The 16,282-nt window shown below is 46.7% G+C and overlaps 1 protein-coding gene across 2 annotated transcripts in view; it reads left to right on the top strand.

Moving 5' to 3' along the window:
* Positions 1-5,639: 5,639 nt before the first annotated feature.
* The window catches only part of KIAA0513 (KIAA0513 ortholog), a 54,340-nt gene continuing 43,697 nt past the window's right edge, over positions 5,640-16,282 (top strand). For both annotated transcript variants that reach the window (XM_070399089.1, XM_070399088.1), the window contains exon 1: positions 5,640-5,722. The gene's annotated coding sequence lies outside the window, so the exon portion shown is untranslated. The remainder of the gene's footprint in view (positions 5,723-16,282) is intronic.

The raw sequence follows: 16,282 nt of genomic DNA, 5'->3' as shown, positions 1-16,282 counted from the left end.
CTCAGGGTTAAGTGATTGCCCACAGGAAGCAGAGAAGCTTGTAGACCTCCTTGCACCTGGCTGTGAAGATCCTGCTCTTTATACTGTGCACAATCCCTAAGGAGCCAGAGGCCATGCTCCATATCAATGCAGCTCCGTACCAAGCTCCAAGGACTGGTTGGTGACATGAGTCCTCTGCCCCTGCTGCCAAGGCTCAACCCACCAAGTCACCTGGAAGCAAGCCCCTGCGCATTTGTGCTCTTTTCTAATAACTCAGTCCTCTTCTTGTCCCTGTCTTAGACCAGTGGTTCTCAACCTGTGGGTCGAGACCCCTTTGGGGGTCGAACGACCCTTTCACAGGGGTCGCCTAAGACCATCGGAAAACACATATATAATTAAACATTGTTTTTGTGATTAATCACTATGCTTTAATTATGTTCAATTTGTAACAATGAAAATACATCCTGCATGTCAGATATTTACATTACGATTCATAACAGTAGCAAAATTACAGTTATGAAGTAGCAATGAAAATGATTTTATGGTTGGGGGTCACCACAACATGAGGAACTGTATTAAAGGGTCACGGCATTAGGAAGGTTGAGAACCACTGTCTTAGACTCATATTGGTTCATTCAGAGGTATTTAGTGATTTACTCTGTGCTTGGCACCATGCTAAGTGCTGCAGACATGAGTGAGCAAAACCAGACACAGTCCTGCCTGTTATGTTAATTAGCTCAGAGAATAATTGAACAAATAAGTGCACAATTACAAACTGATATGTTCCAATAAAGGAAAAGGACATTGTATGGTGAGAGGGTATAAACCTGGGAATCTGGTCTGGTGTGGGGGTCACTTGGAAGGCTTTCTTTAGGATGTGATATGTGAAGGACACCTGGGTGTTTGATAAGCAAAGAGTGCAGGAGGTGGAGGAAGAGGGTTCCAAGCAAAGGGTGGTGGGGTGGCCCTTTGCTGGAAAGCAATTGGGATTGTTTGGAGTTCTGTAAGGGGCCCTTGTGTGGAGGGCAACGGGGGAGTGGCTTGAGTCCAGGCTGGAGCGTTTAGAAGGGCCTGGGTGATTCAGGGCCCTAACAACCAGTTAAGGGACTCCAGCCACATTTGAGGGAAAGTGAGAAGCCACTGGAGGATTTGATCACATTTGTGGTTTTTAAAGGTCATTCTAGCTTCTTTGTGGAGAGCATATTGGAGAAGGGCAAGAATAGATGCAGGGCAATGTCAACTCATTGAATTAGAACACTCAAGGTTTTGCAATGCTAGTATTATTGTTAATGGATGCTAAACTACTGGAAAAGAGGATATTTAAATAATCTCAAAACATCTCTCCACAGATTACTAGTTATTTACAAAGGGAAGAAACGGTCCCTTTACACTGAATAAATATATCACCATCTCAACCATTGCTCAAGCCTAGTATCATACAAGACACACTGATGTTTGTGCCTCCTGATACAATGCACTAAGGACACACAGTTATGTAGTACTGCTGCCAATAATTATACAGTACTCCGGACTCTATAAGGGAGCATTTACAAAAATATAAAGGGACATTCTACAAAACACCTGGCCTGTACTCCTACTACACATTAGTGTCTTGAAGGGGGAAAAAGCTGGTAACCATTCCAGATTAAAGGAGTTTGCTTTTGAAGATGGAGGAAGGGGCCTGGAGTCAAGGAATGCAGGAAGCTGCTAGAAACTGAAAAAGGAAAAGAAAATGATTCTCCCCAGAGATTCCAGAAGGAATCACCCCTGCTGATACCTTGATTTTAGGACATGACCTCCAGAACTGTAAGGTAATAAATTTGTGTCATTTTAGCCACTAAGTTTGTGCAATATCTTACAAAGGGGGAGGGAAAATAGACATAGAGGGCAACCAGAAACACAGACTAATGCTGTGTCACGACACCAACTTTATCTTGTATAATTGTTTTTGGACTCATTCTCTAATCAAAGTATTTTTGAATATTAATTCAGTCATCCAATAAATTTACTATTTCACCTTCCTTTTCTTCCTGCCCTTCATATAGTATCATGAGATATCTTAGCAATGCTCTGTCCTGAATATGTTGTTTTCCCTTGCCTGCCCAGAATCTGTCCCCCTTCTCCTCACAACAGTATCTCATTTTCCTGTGGGGATCCACCCTTCCCTTGCTCCCTACCCAAGTAGCTGGTTAGGGATGATCCTCACTCCTGTCCAGATGTGGCCAATCCAGTTATCCCAACACCTGGCCTCAGAGATTGGTTCAAGAGGATGAGCACATGAGTGATGTCGGTCCATTCAGATTGAATCCTGGGACTTCGGCTGGAAATATTGAAAGAGAGAATCCTTTTTTTTTTTTTCTGCTAAGTTGAAAGAATATAAGCCTGTTGCTGCTAGAGACCACTCCATAAAAAGAACCTAATCTGAGAATGAAGCCAAATTAGAGGGAAGCAGTCAGGTAGGGGAAAGAGACTAAGTTATGATAACATCATTTGAGCCCCTGGATCTTGCTGGACCAACTCCAGAACTTTTCAGTTATGGGAGCCAATACAGTCCCTCGCTTCAAAAACCAGTATAAATTGAATTCTTATCATTGAAAGAATCCTGGTAAACACATCTTCCAGGTCCAGACATACTACTTCTATTATATTTTCTTGATTTACCAGTCTCTATATTTCACAACAGAGATAAGGTTAATCTAGCATGACTTGGTCTTTTCATTGGTGCTTCCTCTTCTGAGGGGCACACATATTTTTTGTAAGTAATTTGTTATGAAGATTTCTCAGGCCCAAAGTCAAGTTCACTGAACTTACTTTCTTCTTCCCCTTTTTAAAAAATGGCTATGTCATCTGCCTCTCTTCAACCCTCTGGCAAGGTCAGAAGACCTTTAATGAGATAGAAAGAAAGAAAGTCCATATAAATCTCTTGAAGAGAAATTATATTTCCCCCAAATGGGAATTTGGCCCTGAATGAGCTCATACTTCTCAATTTCCCTAACTAGCTGGTATCACCAGCCTGGTCAGGCCTATAGGAGAGATGGTGCCTTGTGCTAGATTCACTCACTGAACAGAGGGGGACTTCCTCCAGCCACAGATACAATCCTCCTCCATTCCCATAAAATATGCAAGACAGGCTCAGATTCTGCTGGACACAGGGCAGACCTTACAGGAACCAACAGTATGTCTACTTATCTGTAGTGTCCACATGAAGAAGTGAAGGCTGTACTCCTTCCCTTCCTAGTTCACACCAAACTTGAAACAACAAGAGAACTATCAGACATGATGGCCATACCAAGCTGGTCAAGCAAATCTGGGAAGGACCAGAAGCAGCTATGACCCAGGCATTGCTCCTCTGGGACTCCAGCTATTTTTCTTCATGTAGCTCCCTTAAACTTTCCCCAGCAAGTCTGAAGTTCAACAGGTCCTCTTCCCACAGACCAGCAGCTCCATGCTTGGGGTTCAGGAAAGATACCTGATCATCAATCCATGTCATCTTTTCTCGTAAATGGCAGGCCTCCATTTCTTTCTGCACAACTAAAACTTCGGAGAAGCCAGTTTTCTAAAATTGACATTCAGCCCCATTTCAGATACCACTGCCTGTATTTCGAGACAGGGCTTTATTATTTCATATGAGCAACCACCAGGAGCACGATAGCTCTGCAATGTAGCTGTGGAAATGTCTTTAGAGTTTGAGGTACGGAGGCCATACTACGGAATCAGATACTTAATTTGCTAAGTGTTGGAACCAAGTTTCACCTAACCCCGAACTTACTGGGGAGATGTCAGTTTCTGCTTCTATACTTCCTTCCTCTAGCACAGTGGTTCTCAACCTTCTGGCCCTTTAAATACTGTTCCTCATGTTGTGACCCAACCATAAAATTATTTTCGTTGCTACTTCATAACTGTAATGTTGCTACTGTTATGAACCATAATGTAAATATCTGAGATGCAGGATGGTCTTAGGCGACCCCTGTGAAAGGGTCATTCGACCGCCAAAGGGGTCGCGACCCACAGGTTGAGAGCCGCTGCTCTAGAACTATACTAGTAAAAGGCTTCCATAGGAGCACTACTATTGTTCACCTTTTAAAAAAATGTGTGTTTTTTTTAAATTTTTTTTTTAGAGAGAGGGTGCGGGAAACATGATGAGAGAGTAACATAGATCGGCTGCCCCCTGCGCGCCCCCTACTGGTGATGGAGCCAGCAACCTAGGTATATGCCCTGACCTGGAATTGAACCCATGACCTCTTGATGCATGGGATGATGCTCAACCAACTGAGCTATACAGCCCAGGGCATTATCTTTTTATTTTATTTTTTTAAATTGAAGAAATGTGGAACAGGCTGGCTTGAACGTTGTGTTTATTATATTTGCTAAAAAAGATGCAGTCTGGCCTAAGCTTGTGGAGCAGGCGAGGTGGAATCTATCAGCCTTTAAGGTGCCCTCTTTCAAAAAATAAATCGATTTCAAATTGCCCTTCTGTACCATGCATCCCTGCCTGACTTTAATTTTGTTTAAAGTATTACAGATAGTAGTACCTATGTCTCCTTACCCCCCCCCCCATTAACCTTCCCCCGGCCTCCCCTACCGCCCCCCGCCCCCCGGGACATGCCCTCACCCCCCCCCCCCCCAATGTCTTGTGTCCATTGGTTATGCTTATCTGCATGCATACAGGTCCTTTGGTTGATCTCTTACCTCCCCCATTCCCCCCACCAACACTCCCCAGCCTTCCCGCTATAGTTTGACAGTCTGTTCAATGCTTCTCTGCCTCTGTATCTATCTTTTTGTTCATCAGGTTATAATGTTCTTTAATATCCATAAATGAGTGAGATCATGTGGTGTTTTTCTTTCACTTCCTGGCTTATTTCACGTAGCATAATGCTCTCCAGTTCCATCCACACTGCTGCAAATGGTAAGAGTTCCTTCCTTTTTACAGCAGCATAGTATTCCATCGTGTAGATGTACCACAGTTTTCTAATCCACTCATCTGCCGATGGGCACTTAGGCTGTTTCCAGATCTTAGCTTTGGTGAACTGTGCTGCTATGAACATAGGGGTGCATATATATCCTTTCTGATTGGTGTTTCTGGTTTCTTGGGATATATTCCCAGAAGTGGTATTACTGGGTCAAATGGCAGTTCCATTTTTAAATTTTTGAGGAAACGCCATACTGTTTTCTTATTTTTAAAGTATGGTCATTAATGCCATTCTTCACCCTAACGGTGGAACAGGCGGGCAGGAAATGGCAAACGGTGTTTTAAAGGTGGGGGCACTGGGCGCGGGGAAGCAAGCACAACCAGGCCATGCTCCCCGACTCCCTGCGGAGCTCCTCGCCACCCCTACAGCCACCAGATCGCCCACAACAGCCTGCTCACCTACCCCTTCCCAAGACACCCTACTTTTAAGCAGACCCAGGAAACGAGGTTCCCGGGACCTTCCCGCCGGAGATCTCCGAGCAAAGTCCCAAAGGCGGGGTCCAGGCCTCGCACCGAGGAGCAGCCGGGCCAAGAGCTACCCGCACGCACGGACCCCGCACAGCCGTGAGCGCCAGGCGCGGGCGGCGGCACTGTCCTGTCACGTGACGTCGCTCGGGCCGTCCTCACGCCTGCGCAGACGGGGCCGGGGGCGGGCACGGCGGCTGACTGACAGCTCGCGCGAGGACCCGACTCTCTGGCCAGCGCCGGGGCTGCACCGCCGAGCCCACCAGCGCCCGCTCGCTCTGTCCGTCCCTGACCCGCCGGCGCGCCGCGGTGAGAGGGGCCCCCCCGCCGGTGCCCGAGGGGGGTAGACGGGCCGGGGTCCCGTGGCGGCGCGGGAGCTCTCCGGAGGGCGACAGCTGGAGCGCCCGAGGCTACGGCACGGGCTTCTCTGGGACCCGCGCGTGAGGGGCTGTGGAAGGGGCAGGGGGGTCTCTGGTGACGCGGGGTCGAGGGCCTTGGGCCGCAGGGATTCCTGCGGGGTCTGCGGTGCCGGGCGGGGGTGAGGAAACGGGAAGGGGAGCCCGCAGGCTGGGGGACCGTACGCGGGGTCCCCATCCCCGGTGGCAGATGGTGTCGCCAAGGGGCTCTGCGATGGAGCTGGCTCCCCGTCTTGAGGGGATGAAGACCCCAGGCCCCTGGGAAGGCGTGCTGGGGGGAGTGCCTGCGACCAGGCTGGAAAGACCTTTGCCAAGTCCTGCGTGTGTTCGGTTTTAAGTTTGCTGCCTCTCGGCTCCCGGGTGGCGGACGCGGGAGGGGTGGGGGCCGGGAGAGGGCCCCGGACGGGTGCCTGCCCAGGGCTCCCCTCCTCCGGACCGGTCGGTGTGCACGGAGGGGTTTGCAGAGGGCACAGCAGCACAAACGCCGCGGTAGAAGCGCAGTGCAGGACAGCTGGTTCCGGACGGCTGAACCGGTGTCCGGGCCTTTGAAAGGACTGGATGTGGTCTTGGAGCTGGGGACATGCTCCTCTTGTACGGGGTTTGTGCTTCCCTAGGTTGCACGTAGATGGGATTTGGGAGAAGGAGACCGGGAAGAGGAAAAGATACTGGCCAGCGCCTCCAACTCTCTAGTTAAGTTCTAGGCAAGGGTGCCAACCAGCAGAATGAGCAGGAACTGGGCTCTGAGCTGGCACAGGTGAGGCGCCCTGACCTGGGGGTTGTAGCTGTGGTGAGTCAGTGTTCCAGGCAAGCTGACATCTGCCAGGGCCCAGGTCATTGTCACCTAAGGCTAATGCTTCAGATTCATTTTATTGCAAGCACCCCCTCCCTAAATCTAAACCTGGGCAGCGGAGATGCTTAGCACTGAATTAAGCAAAGAAAAAAAAAAAAAAGGAAACTTAAGATTGTATTACACGTGAGCGCTCCTTGCCGTCTTCTCATATTTCTGTTTGGAAGTGTGTCTTCTCCCATTATGCAAAGTATTTCCCTTTGGCTGTCACTCATTTTTTATTTCTACTTCGTTGAGAAATAGGACTGAAGTGCAGGGCAATAACCTATGGAGATCGGCTCACAATGAAAAAGTTGACTCATGAGATTTTCCTTTTCCATTAAAGAAATGAAGATAGCTGAGGATGCACACATAGCACTCTTGATGATTAGCAGATTACCTTTAGCCTCTCTTTTGGTTCTGGAATGCATTCCCATGTTTTTGTTGTTGTTGTTGTTTGCAGTGTTTGTCTTTTGTAGGGCATTGTCAGTTAATGTGACGATAGTTCGTATTATTTGAGAATGTAACAATCTACATATATAAAAGCCTAAGCTACCATCCGACCGTCTGATCGGTAGCTATGATGTGCACTGACCACCAGGGGGCAGATGCTCAATGCAGGAGCTGCCGAGTTGCAGTGACTTGGCAGCTGCGGTTCTCGAGTGACGCACCTGGAACCAGAGAGGAGGGACCCCGATTCCCGGGTGCATCGCCCAAGAACCGTCCTCTCGCAATCCTGGACCCCTTGGTGGATGTGGGAGATTCTGATCCCCGCAGGCCAGGCCAAGGGACCCCACTGGTGCACAAATCCGTGCACCAGGCCTCTAGTTAAAGATAATGAAGAAGCTATTCAGTGATGTTAGTAAGTTATCAACCTTATGAATTTGCTACAGAATTCCAGAAAGTGGAGAACATCCACAAATATCAGATGTGGTTCTCTTTTCATGACAATGACTGGTTCTTCAGAGGTAAACTGCTTTATGATGACTTCCAATGGCTCTAAAGGGACTTCTTCTAGGACAATCTTTAGGAAAAGTTTAGAGTGGGGGTGAGTTACACTACATGTCTCCCTCTCTGCCTCCCTTCTCTTTCAAAAAAGAAAATAATCAGGTTAAAAGAAGCATCAAAAGCATCCTTGGAAGATAAAAAAGAGTCATGGAAAGGCAATGAGCTGCAGGAAAGAGCTGCAAAGGGAGGAGAAAAGTCCTGTTACCAACAATAACCCCTCACTCTTACACGAGAGTACTTTACGAAGGGCTTCCACACACAAAATCTTAATTGATCTTCACAATAAACTTGGAGTGATAGGTGGTGTCCTCATTTCAGTGTCACACATGAAGAAACTGAGGCTAAGTGACTTGCCCAAGGTCACTTAGGTACGAGGGGGCAAAGCAGTGGTAAACCTAGCCATCTGACACAGCATGTGGAAGGGGATGTGGGACGGGTCTGGCCAGAAAGCTGCACATCCAAAGGCCGCAGGGCTTTCCCAGCATCCATTGGCAGAGCATCCTTCTCTCCTACCATTTCCCTGCTTACGAAGTCAGCTTAGCTTTCAGGGGCAGATGCGCCTTCACCACTTCCTCCTACCCCAAGCGTGAGATAGTCTGCATCTACTCAGATTTGTTTTTAAGTCCTTGAGAAACCTAGTAGGAAGTATGATTGCAGGGAGTGTCTTTTGCTCAAGTGCTCAGTGTTTCCAAATAGTCTAGGTGTCTTCAGCTGTGTGATGCAAGAGACCAAAGCAATTGTAGGGAAACTTGCCATAATTGTTTTCCTTGTCCTTCATCCGGAAGAGAAATGCAGTGGTTGTGAAACCTCAGGAGCTGACCCAGTAGTTTTGTTTATTTGATCGTTTTAATACATGATATTGTTTGGGTAATGGTGACACTTACCGAAAAACACACACAATGCAACAACAACAAACATGGCACAACTGTTCTCATTAAGGAAAGAACAAGGTTTAATCCCTGGGCATCAAAAAGGGACTTTAGCCCTGGTGGGTGGCTCAGTTGGTTGGAGCGTTGTCCCGTACACCAAAAGGTTGTGGGTTCGATTCCCAGTCAGGGCATCTACCTAAGTTGCACACAGGAGGGGGTACATACAGGAGCCAACTGATGCTTCTCTCTCACATCAAGGTCTCGCTCTCTCTCTCTCTCCCTCCCTCCCTCCCTCCCTCTACCTTTTCCTCTTTCTAAACGTATCCTCAGGTGAAGGTGTTTGTGTGTGTGTGTGTGTGTGTGTGTGTGTTTAGAACAGTGGTTCCCAAACTTATTTGGCCTACCGCCCCCTTTCCAGAAAAAATATTACTCAGCCCCTGGAAATTAATTTTTTAAAAAATTTTAATAGCAGTTACTCATCGCCCCCAAATGCACCTGTGGCCATCACCGCCCCCCTGGATCGCTGCAGCGCCCACCGGGGGGCGGTAGCGCCCACTTTGGGAATCACTGGTTTAGAGGGACTCCAGGGGGAGGTTATCATAGATACATTTCAGTAGGCAAACTTAGGGCAATCAGTAGAAATACAGATCTGGAATGAGAAAGGTGATAGTTCCAGTCTGCTCCATGCTTAGAATATTGTGTTCCTTTCTAGACATCACATTTAATGAAGAACATAGGGAAAAATCAAGCATGTTCATTGGGAATTGCTCCAGTGGTGAATGATTTCGAGCCAGTAAGCCACGAGGATCTTAGGAGCCAGCCTCATGAAAGGTTCAGACTGTCGTTTATTAAACTTGTCCTGTAAAGGTCCAAGATCCCCAAAACCAAAGGAAAAAAGTAATAGTGAGAAAGACTTCAGTTTTAAGAACTTTGTTGTGTCAGAGTGATCTTTTAAGAACTATGAGTCATCATGTCTCTCCCCAGTGGCTTCCCTGTACTCATGGGATCAAATTGAAACATCTTACCTTGGTCTGCTGGGGTGACTTTGAGTACCGACCGACATTGCCTGTTTCTCCAGCTTCATCACTTACTACTCTCTTACTCACAGAAGTCCCACCTTCTTTCTGTGCTTTGAACATGTCTACCTTGCTCTGCCTCAGGGCCCTTGCACCGGTGGTTCTTCCTGCCAGATTTTCCCACGGCTGGCTCCCTATAATTCAAGTCACTGCTCCAAAGTCACATCCTCATTGAGACATTCCCTAACAATCAGGTAATTTCTTCCTGGATCCACTTCCTGGATCCCACTCACTCTATCTAATTATATTGTTTTATTTTTTCATAACACTATCAGAAATGACCTTATTTGAGGACCCTGTTATTGTCTGCTCCACATTTATCACTCCTTATCAACAGTGCCCCAAACAGTACCTGGCATATAGTAGGTGCTTAATAAATATTTTTAAATGAATGGTATTTATGACAGTCAAACCTTTTCATGAGTGCGGGGGTGGGGGGATTGCTTCGTTGGTAGATACTATTGGTTTTTTGTTGGTTGGTTTGTTTTTTACTAGAGGCAGGCATACATAAGCTGGCCAGCTGACCTTTGGGCAAGAGAATTCACGCATTCGATAGGTAGCAAAATCAGATAACTTCCTGAATTAGTTTCCTAGGGCTGCTGTGACGAAGTACCACACACTGTGGCATAAAACGAGAGTTTATTCTATCACTGTTGGAGGGATCAGAAATTCAAAAGGTGTTGGTGAGGTGGTTCCTTCTTGGGGCTCTGAGGGAGAATTTGTTCATGCCTTTCCCAGCCTCAGTGGCTTCCAGGAGACCTTGGTGTTCTTCAGCTTGCGGCTGCACCCCTCCCACCTCTGCCCTTGTGTCACGTGGCCTTCTTCTCCCTGTGTATGCCTTCACTTATCTTCTCTGTATGTGTGTCTCTGTTTTTTCTCTTTTTATAAGGATACCAGTCAAATTGGATTTAGGACCCAACCTATGCTATTATGATTTTCTCTTAATTTAACTAATTACATCTGCAAAGACCCTGTTTCCAAATAAGGTCATATTCACAGGTTCCGGGGGTTAAGACCTCAACACATCTTTTTAGGGGGACACAACTCAATGCATAACATCTTCCAACTTCAAGTCCAGTGACATTTTAAAGGGAAAAACTGGCAGGAGGTGCTGGGCTTTTAGGGATAATGACATGGATTTGGATATTTGTACATAAAGCCTCCATGGTTCTTACAACTTGCAAGGTAAGTAGTGATCTCTATATGTCAAAAATGAGGAGGAGCAGTTGAGTGACTTGCCCAAGGTCATGCAGGACCAGATGAACCTGCCGACTCTGATTACAAAGCCCTCAGCCTCCCTACCCCTCACCGCTTGCTAGTGGCAAATGCGGTAGGATCTGGGACTTCTTCCCTGGCTCTGCAGGGGCCCTGGAGGGATTATTTCCTTTAATACATCCTCATTTTGCTGTACCCTGCCCTTGTGCTACAGGACTAGCTCATTGATGTCCAGTGGTGAAATAAAGATACAGCTGAATATGGCGCTCCAGTGTTGGACCTCACGCAGTGGCTTTGATGGGAGGTGATATCATTAGAAATTGCATTTTCCCTTGTGGAGCTGTTCCAGTGATTCTGAAGGGCCTTTTCATAAGGTTTTGAGAGTCCTGAGTTTCAGAGTCTTAGATTTTGACCCTGAAAGGCTATTGCTGATGTTCTAAAAACAAGCCATCCAGGAGGTCATAGAATAACTTTTCTCATTTTGGAGGTGGGGTGAGGGGGTAAGAGAGTGGGTGAGAGCAGGGCAGGCTGCCAGCAAAATATCTGAAATGACTTGCACCTTTGCCCTCAGAGACCTTTTTACTTTTAGCTCTGTCTTACTCAATATCAAATACCCCCTTCCCTTAATTGAATTCATTTTGATTAGGTAATACATGCAGATGATACAAGATTCAAAAGGTACACAAAGAAGTCCAGTGGAAAGTCATTTCTGGCTCTGCCTTCCTACCCTCTGGGTTCCCAGCCTTCTCCCCAGCAGCACCATCCCAACATTCCCTTGTGTGTGTGTCTCCTTCCAGAGATCTGCTGTCCTTTAATGTCCCTGAATGCCTCCCCCCCCCCCCCCCCCCCCCGCACCCTGTGGGCTGCGCTTTCATCCCGACTATCCATTCTTCTTCCTGCTGCCTTTTCAAACCCCTGTCTGTGTGGACCGGATAGGCTGTTTGTTCCCATGTGATAAGTGACAACACCTGTGCTAAGAGTTTAATTTTGGAAGGAAAGGGCTTAGAAGAATGAGGCTTTTGAGGCAAGAGTGTGGAGAGAAGCTTTTATTCATGGAGTGGTTTTCAGAGTGAAGTTCCTTAAACTTCAGAGTTAGATCGGCAAGGTGGCAAGCACAGGGAGGTGGAAGGGGACATTTATGTTGTTCCTGAGGGGTAAGGTGGTTGTTGTAGCTCATATTTTTCCCGTTTACTTTGCCATGTCCAGCAACGTGCTAGGTGCTCGATGTGAGGGTTGTCACTTTAACCTTCACAAGAACACTATGGGAGGGCCATTGTTACCATCCCTATTTCACAGATGAGAAGACGAGGCCTGGGTAGGCAGAGTAATTTGCCTCCCGTCACCCAGCTTATAAGGGCAGAACTGGCACACAGACACAGGCAGCTTTCTGTGCCGGGATCCAACCCAGCTACCATGTTGCATTTAGTTGTCATCTCCCAGTCTCCTCTGGCTGAGGACAGTTCTCGTCTTTAGTTTTATGCTCAGCCTGGTGGCCCCTGTGTAGAGCAGTATCTTGACAGCTCTCAAAAGGAAGAGTGGTCCTGAAGTGGCCCATGTGTGAAGGTGCACGTGGTACCGTGGAGGAAGAACCTTACATAAGGAAGACCGCCTTTCATCCTTGGGGGTTCTAGGTTCATTCCAGATACGTTCTCCTGCCTCTGAAAGTCTGAAATGAATTGACTAAGACTCTTTCCACAAATGTGGAGAGAAATAGTACATTTGGAAGAAAAAAAGAGAAAACGGGTTATTTTTTCCTCCTGCTTACTGAACGCAGTTAGGAAAACAGACCCTGGTGCAGACCCTGTTTCTCAGTGACATCCTTTTGTAAGCCAGGTGCGTTCTGAGGCATTTTCCTGGCTTTGCATCACAGCCAAGCATGACTCAGAGCAAATGACTCACCAGTGGCAAAAATGACCAACGAGCTAGGGGAAAATGAGAATCTAGAAACAGCAAAGCAAATGGAAAATGCCAGAGTAAATGAGCTTAGAGGGTTGGTGTTCCGCTGACATCCTTGAGTTGGGGGTTTAGGGGTGAACCCCGGAAGCTAAAATACAAAAATAGGGCCCAGTAAAAGGGATGGAAGCCTCATGAGAGAAGAAAACCAAATTTTGAGTTAATTTAAAATAGCAAGAGCGAAGTAAAAGAATTAAATGAGATCAAAACGACAAACCTACGACCCCCCCTCCCAATTTTTGACTTAATTAGTGTGGTGATGGTAGAACACAGGAAATGGGAAACCAGTTAATAAAGAAAAGCTAGTCTAATACCCTCTCTGCTCCGAGGAGGCCGATTATGCGGAACTTCATGAAGCAGCAGGAGCACTCTCGGAATCCCAGGCTGGATTTGGATAATAAACACTCCCTTTATCTCCCTTATGAGGAAAGAGGTGTTCTACATAATCAAAATTTTAATGTAAGTAGAATTAAGACTAGCTCTCTGTGGGAGAGACGTAGCAACGTCTCATCTCTGACTTTGTCTCCTATCCTCTTCTGAAGGCACCTAGAGTGGCCAAAAGCTTTGGGGTCCTGGGAGATTGACGCCTGCCTGGTGGCCCTGCTTCTGTTCTGGCTTACACACCAGCCCTCTCCACATTGGCTGCCAGAGTGCAGCATCTTTACAAAGTCTAAATCAGACCATGGTGTTCCCCTGACGCAAACCCTCCAGTGCTCTCCCACTGCTCCCGGGATGGAATCCCAAATCCTAAACTTGGCCTCCAGGCCCCTGCCTAGTGCCTGGCCCGCAGCCCTGCCAGCCTCAGCTCTTTCCTCCCTCCCTCTGCACTCCCCACTTGGCCACACTGCCTGGCTGTGGCTCCAGTGGGCCAGGTTCATTCCCATCGCAGAGCCCCCCGTGAATTTGCCTTTCCTCTAGTTGGGACGTTGGTCTTCCAGAGGGTGGAGTGACCGTTCCTGGGGTCTCAGGCTGAAGGAGATCCTGCCTCTCTCTGGTTCTCTGGCCCAGCCCTACCCAATAGAAATACAGGGTGAGCCTCATGCAGCATCTTAAGTTTCAAGCAGCCACACTAAACAGTAAAGAAAACAGGCAAAATAATTTTGATAGCAGATTTTACTTAGCCCAGTATATCCAAAATATTGTCGTTATCACATCTAATCAATATAAAAATGATTAATGAGACATTGATATTTCCTTTTTGCACCGAGTCTGAGATCTGGTGTGGTCAGCACACCTCAGTTAGAATGCACTATGTTTCATGGCTCAATAGGCACATGTGGCAAGTGGCTGCCATACAGGACTATGCAGCTCGAACCTATTTGTCCTTTTATTTTATTGACTTATGAGGGAGTATCATGATGTGTTTGTTTACCAATTTGTTATCTAACTAGCTTTTGCTTGTCCACCTGGATCAACACTGACCACACCGTAAATGCTCAAGAATATTTGTGGAATGATTGAACGAACATGACTAGACAAATGAAACACCCAACCACCCTCTTAATGCTAGAGCACTAATTCTTAATGCTCTAGAAGAGGCAACTGAGTGGGCAGTGCCATTTGGAGCCTGTTTTAATCAGAGGAATTCAATGCATAAGGTTCTCTCTGACCAACAATGTTAACTACTTAAGGTGGAGACTTGTATTGTCCAAGGGCCAATATAAGTATTTTCCAATGACTCTTCACTGGGTTTATTTTGGGGGAGACAGTGATATCAACTAGAGAAGGGTTTTCAGTAGGAAGCAGGTAACAGGATTGAGATCCTCAGCATTGTTGCTGGTCAGAGTTCATCTAGATTAGGGATTTCAACTAGGGGCAATGGCTAGAGACATTCTTGGTTGTCACGACTGGGAGGGGGGTGCTTCTGGCATCTAGTGGGTAGAGGCCAGGAAGGCTGCTATAAGCATCCTACGATGCCCACACAGGACAGCCTCACTACAGAGAATCCTCGGTCCCGGTGCTGTGGGCCACAGCCGAGGAGTCCCACCGAGGAACAGCATGGCCCCGTTCCTCAGGAAGGTCTTTATTCTCCGGGAACATGGCAGGTTCCGCGCAGGCCCGTTTTTTTTCATTCCCTTCTCTCCTTCCCAGGTTAAACCTCCCCAACTCTGGTTTCTTTTCCTAAAATGATAGACCAAATGGGAGCTGCCTCCGGGTATGAGCATTTGAGGTGAAAGGACATTGGCTCCACTTTTAAACTATGAAATAGAGTTCTGCAGAGAAGACACCTGGAGAAGCCTGTGCTGTGAGAACCGTGGATTCGTACACTAAGCAACCCATGAATGCTACCTAGATACTTTCAAAGCAAAGCTAAGCAGAAACCCTTTTCTTTTCACTTACATGAGAGTAAACATCTACCAACTACACTTTTAAAAGACATGTATTTATACTTCAACTCAGGATTATCTACTTTATTTCTTGCTATATATTGAGATTCCCCCCAAATAAGGGAATTGGTAGTATTATTATGTTGTCATTATCACAATGTCATATTTGTCCTATAAGAGAATATTCCCCATATTGTTGTAGAAAAGTGATTGATTACATATTTTCAATTTTAAGATTTTGGGCAATACCTGCAAACATAAACTGAAGTTGTGCTAGACTTGGAATTTTTTTTATCCTTCTGTACTCTCCAGCAAGGTCTGAATAGGTCTGATTGGGTGGATGGGTGGATTGGGCTGGGGAGGGAGATGAAACTACCCCCCCAGTGGCCAGTGTGTGCTGTTTTCTGTCTGGAGCATCTTCCCTTTTGTGGCCAGCGGGCTCTTCCCACATTCCACAGGCAGAACTGAGCGCTCCTACTTCTAGGCCCCCAGTGGCATCTGCATCCTGGAATTGTAGCACTTGTCACGTGGCTGTAATTGTTTATTTATGTCTGTCTCTCCCTAGATTGTGTTTGGCAAGGGAAGGCCCATAATAACCCTGTGTTTCCCCAGGACTTACCATAGCTCCTGGAACATGGTTGGGGCTTAATAAATTGACCTGAACTCTATAAAATAGCACCTTTTATCTGTCCACACTGGTGTTTCCTTCCGTCAGAGAAGCAGCGACTGTGTTCTTTGACCTCAGGTGGTAAAGTTCCAAAACTTGGCACTGAGCAGAGAGATGACAAACAATCCAGGGACAAAAGTGGCCCTGCATTTTCCCTAGTTCTCTGTTTTAACCAGTTGACATTGTGAGCAGAAATTCTGAGTTCTAGATGCAGCTCTGTACAAACCATCTCTGAGTTTGCTCACGTGACATCACCCCATCACTTCACTTCTCCGTGTCTCAATTTTCCATCTGAATGCTACTTCCAGGAGTCTGCGCCTTTCCCCTGAACCTCTGTCCCCCTGTCCCATTGTTATCTGTCTTCCAACCTGCCACTGTCTTCCAGAAATCTAAAGTCTCATCTAACCCTAACATCTTGGGATTTTATTTGAGTGAAACAAAGTCTAGAACTTGCATAACTGTTTTATTCCCACTCTTTCACAAGCATCTCCTTTATTCTTTCATTATTATTA

Source organism: Myotis yumanensis, unplaced genomic scaffold (assembly GCF_028538775.1).
Source record: "Myotis yumanensis isolate MYYU_CA2020_CCGP unplaced genomic scaffold, mMyoYum1.0.hap1 SCAF_18, whole genome shotgun sequence".
In the NCBI taxonomy this organism is placed as follows: domain Eukaryota; kingdom Metazoa; phylum Chordata; class Mammalia; order Chiroptera; family Vespertilionidae; genus Myotis; species Myotis yumanensis.
Note: the sequence above shows the minus strand (reverse complement) of the source record. Positions and strands in the feature narration are given on the sequence as shown.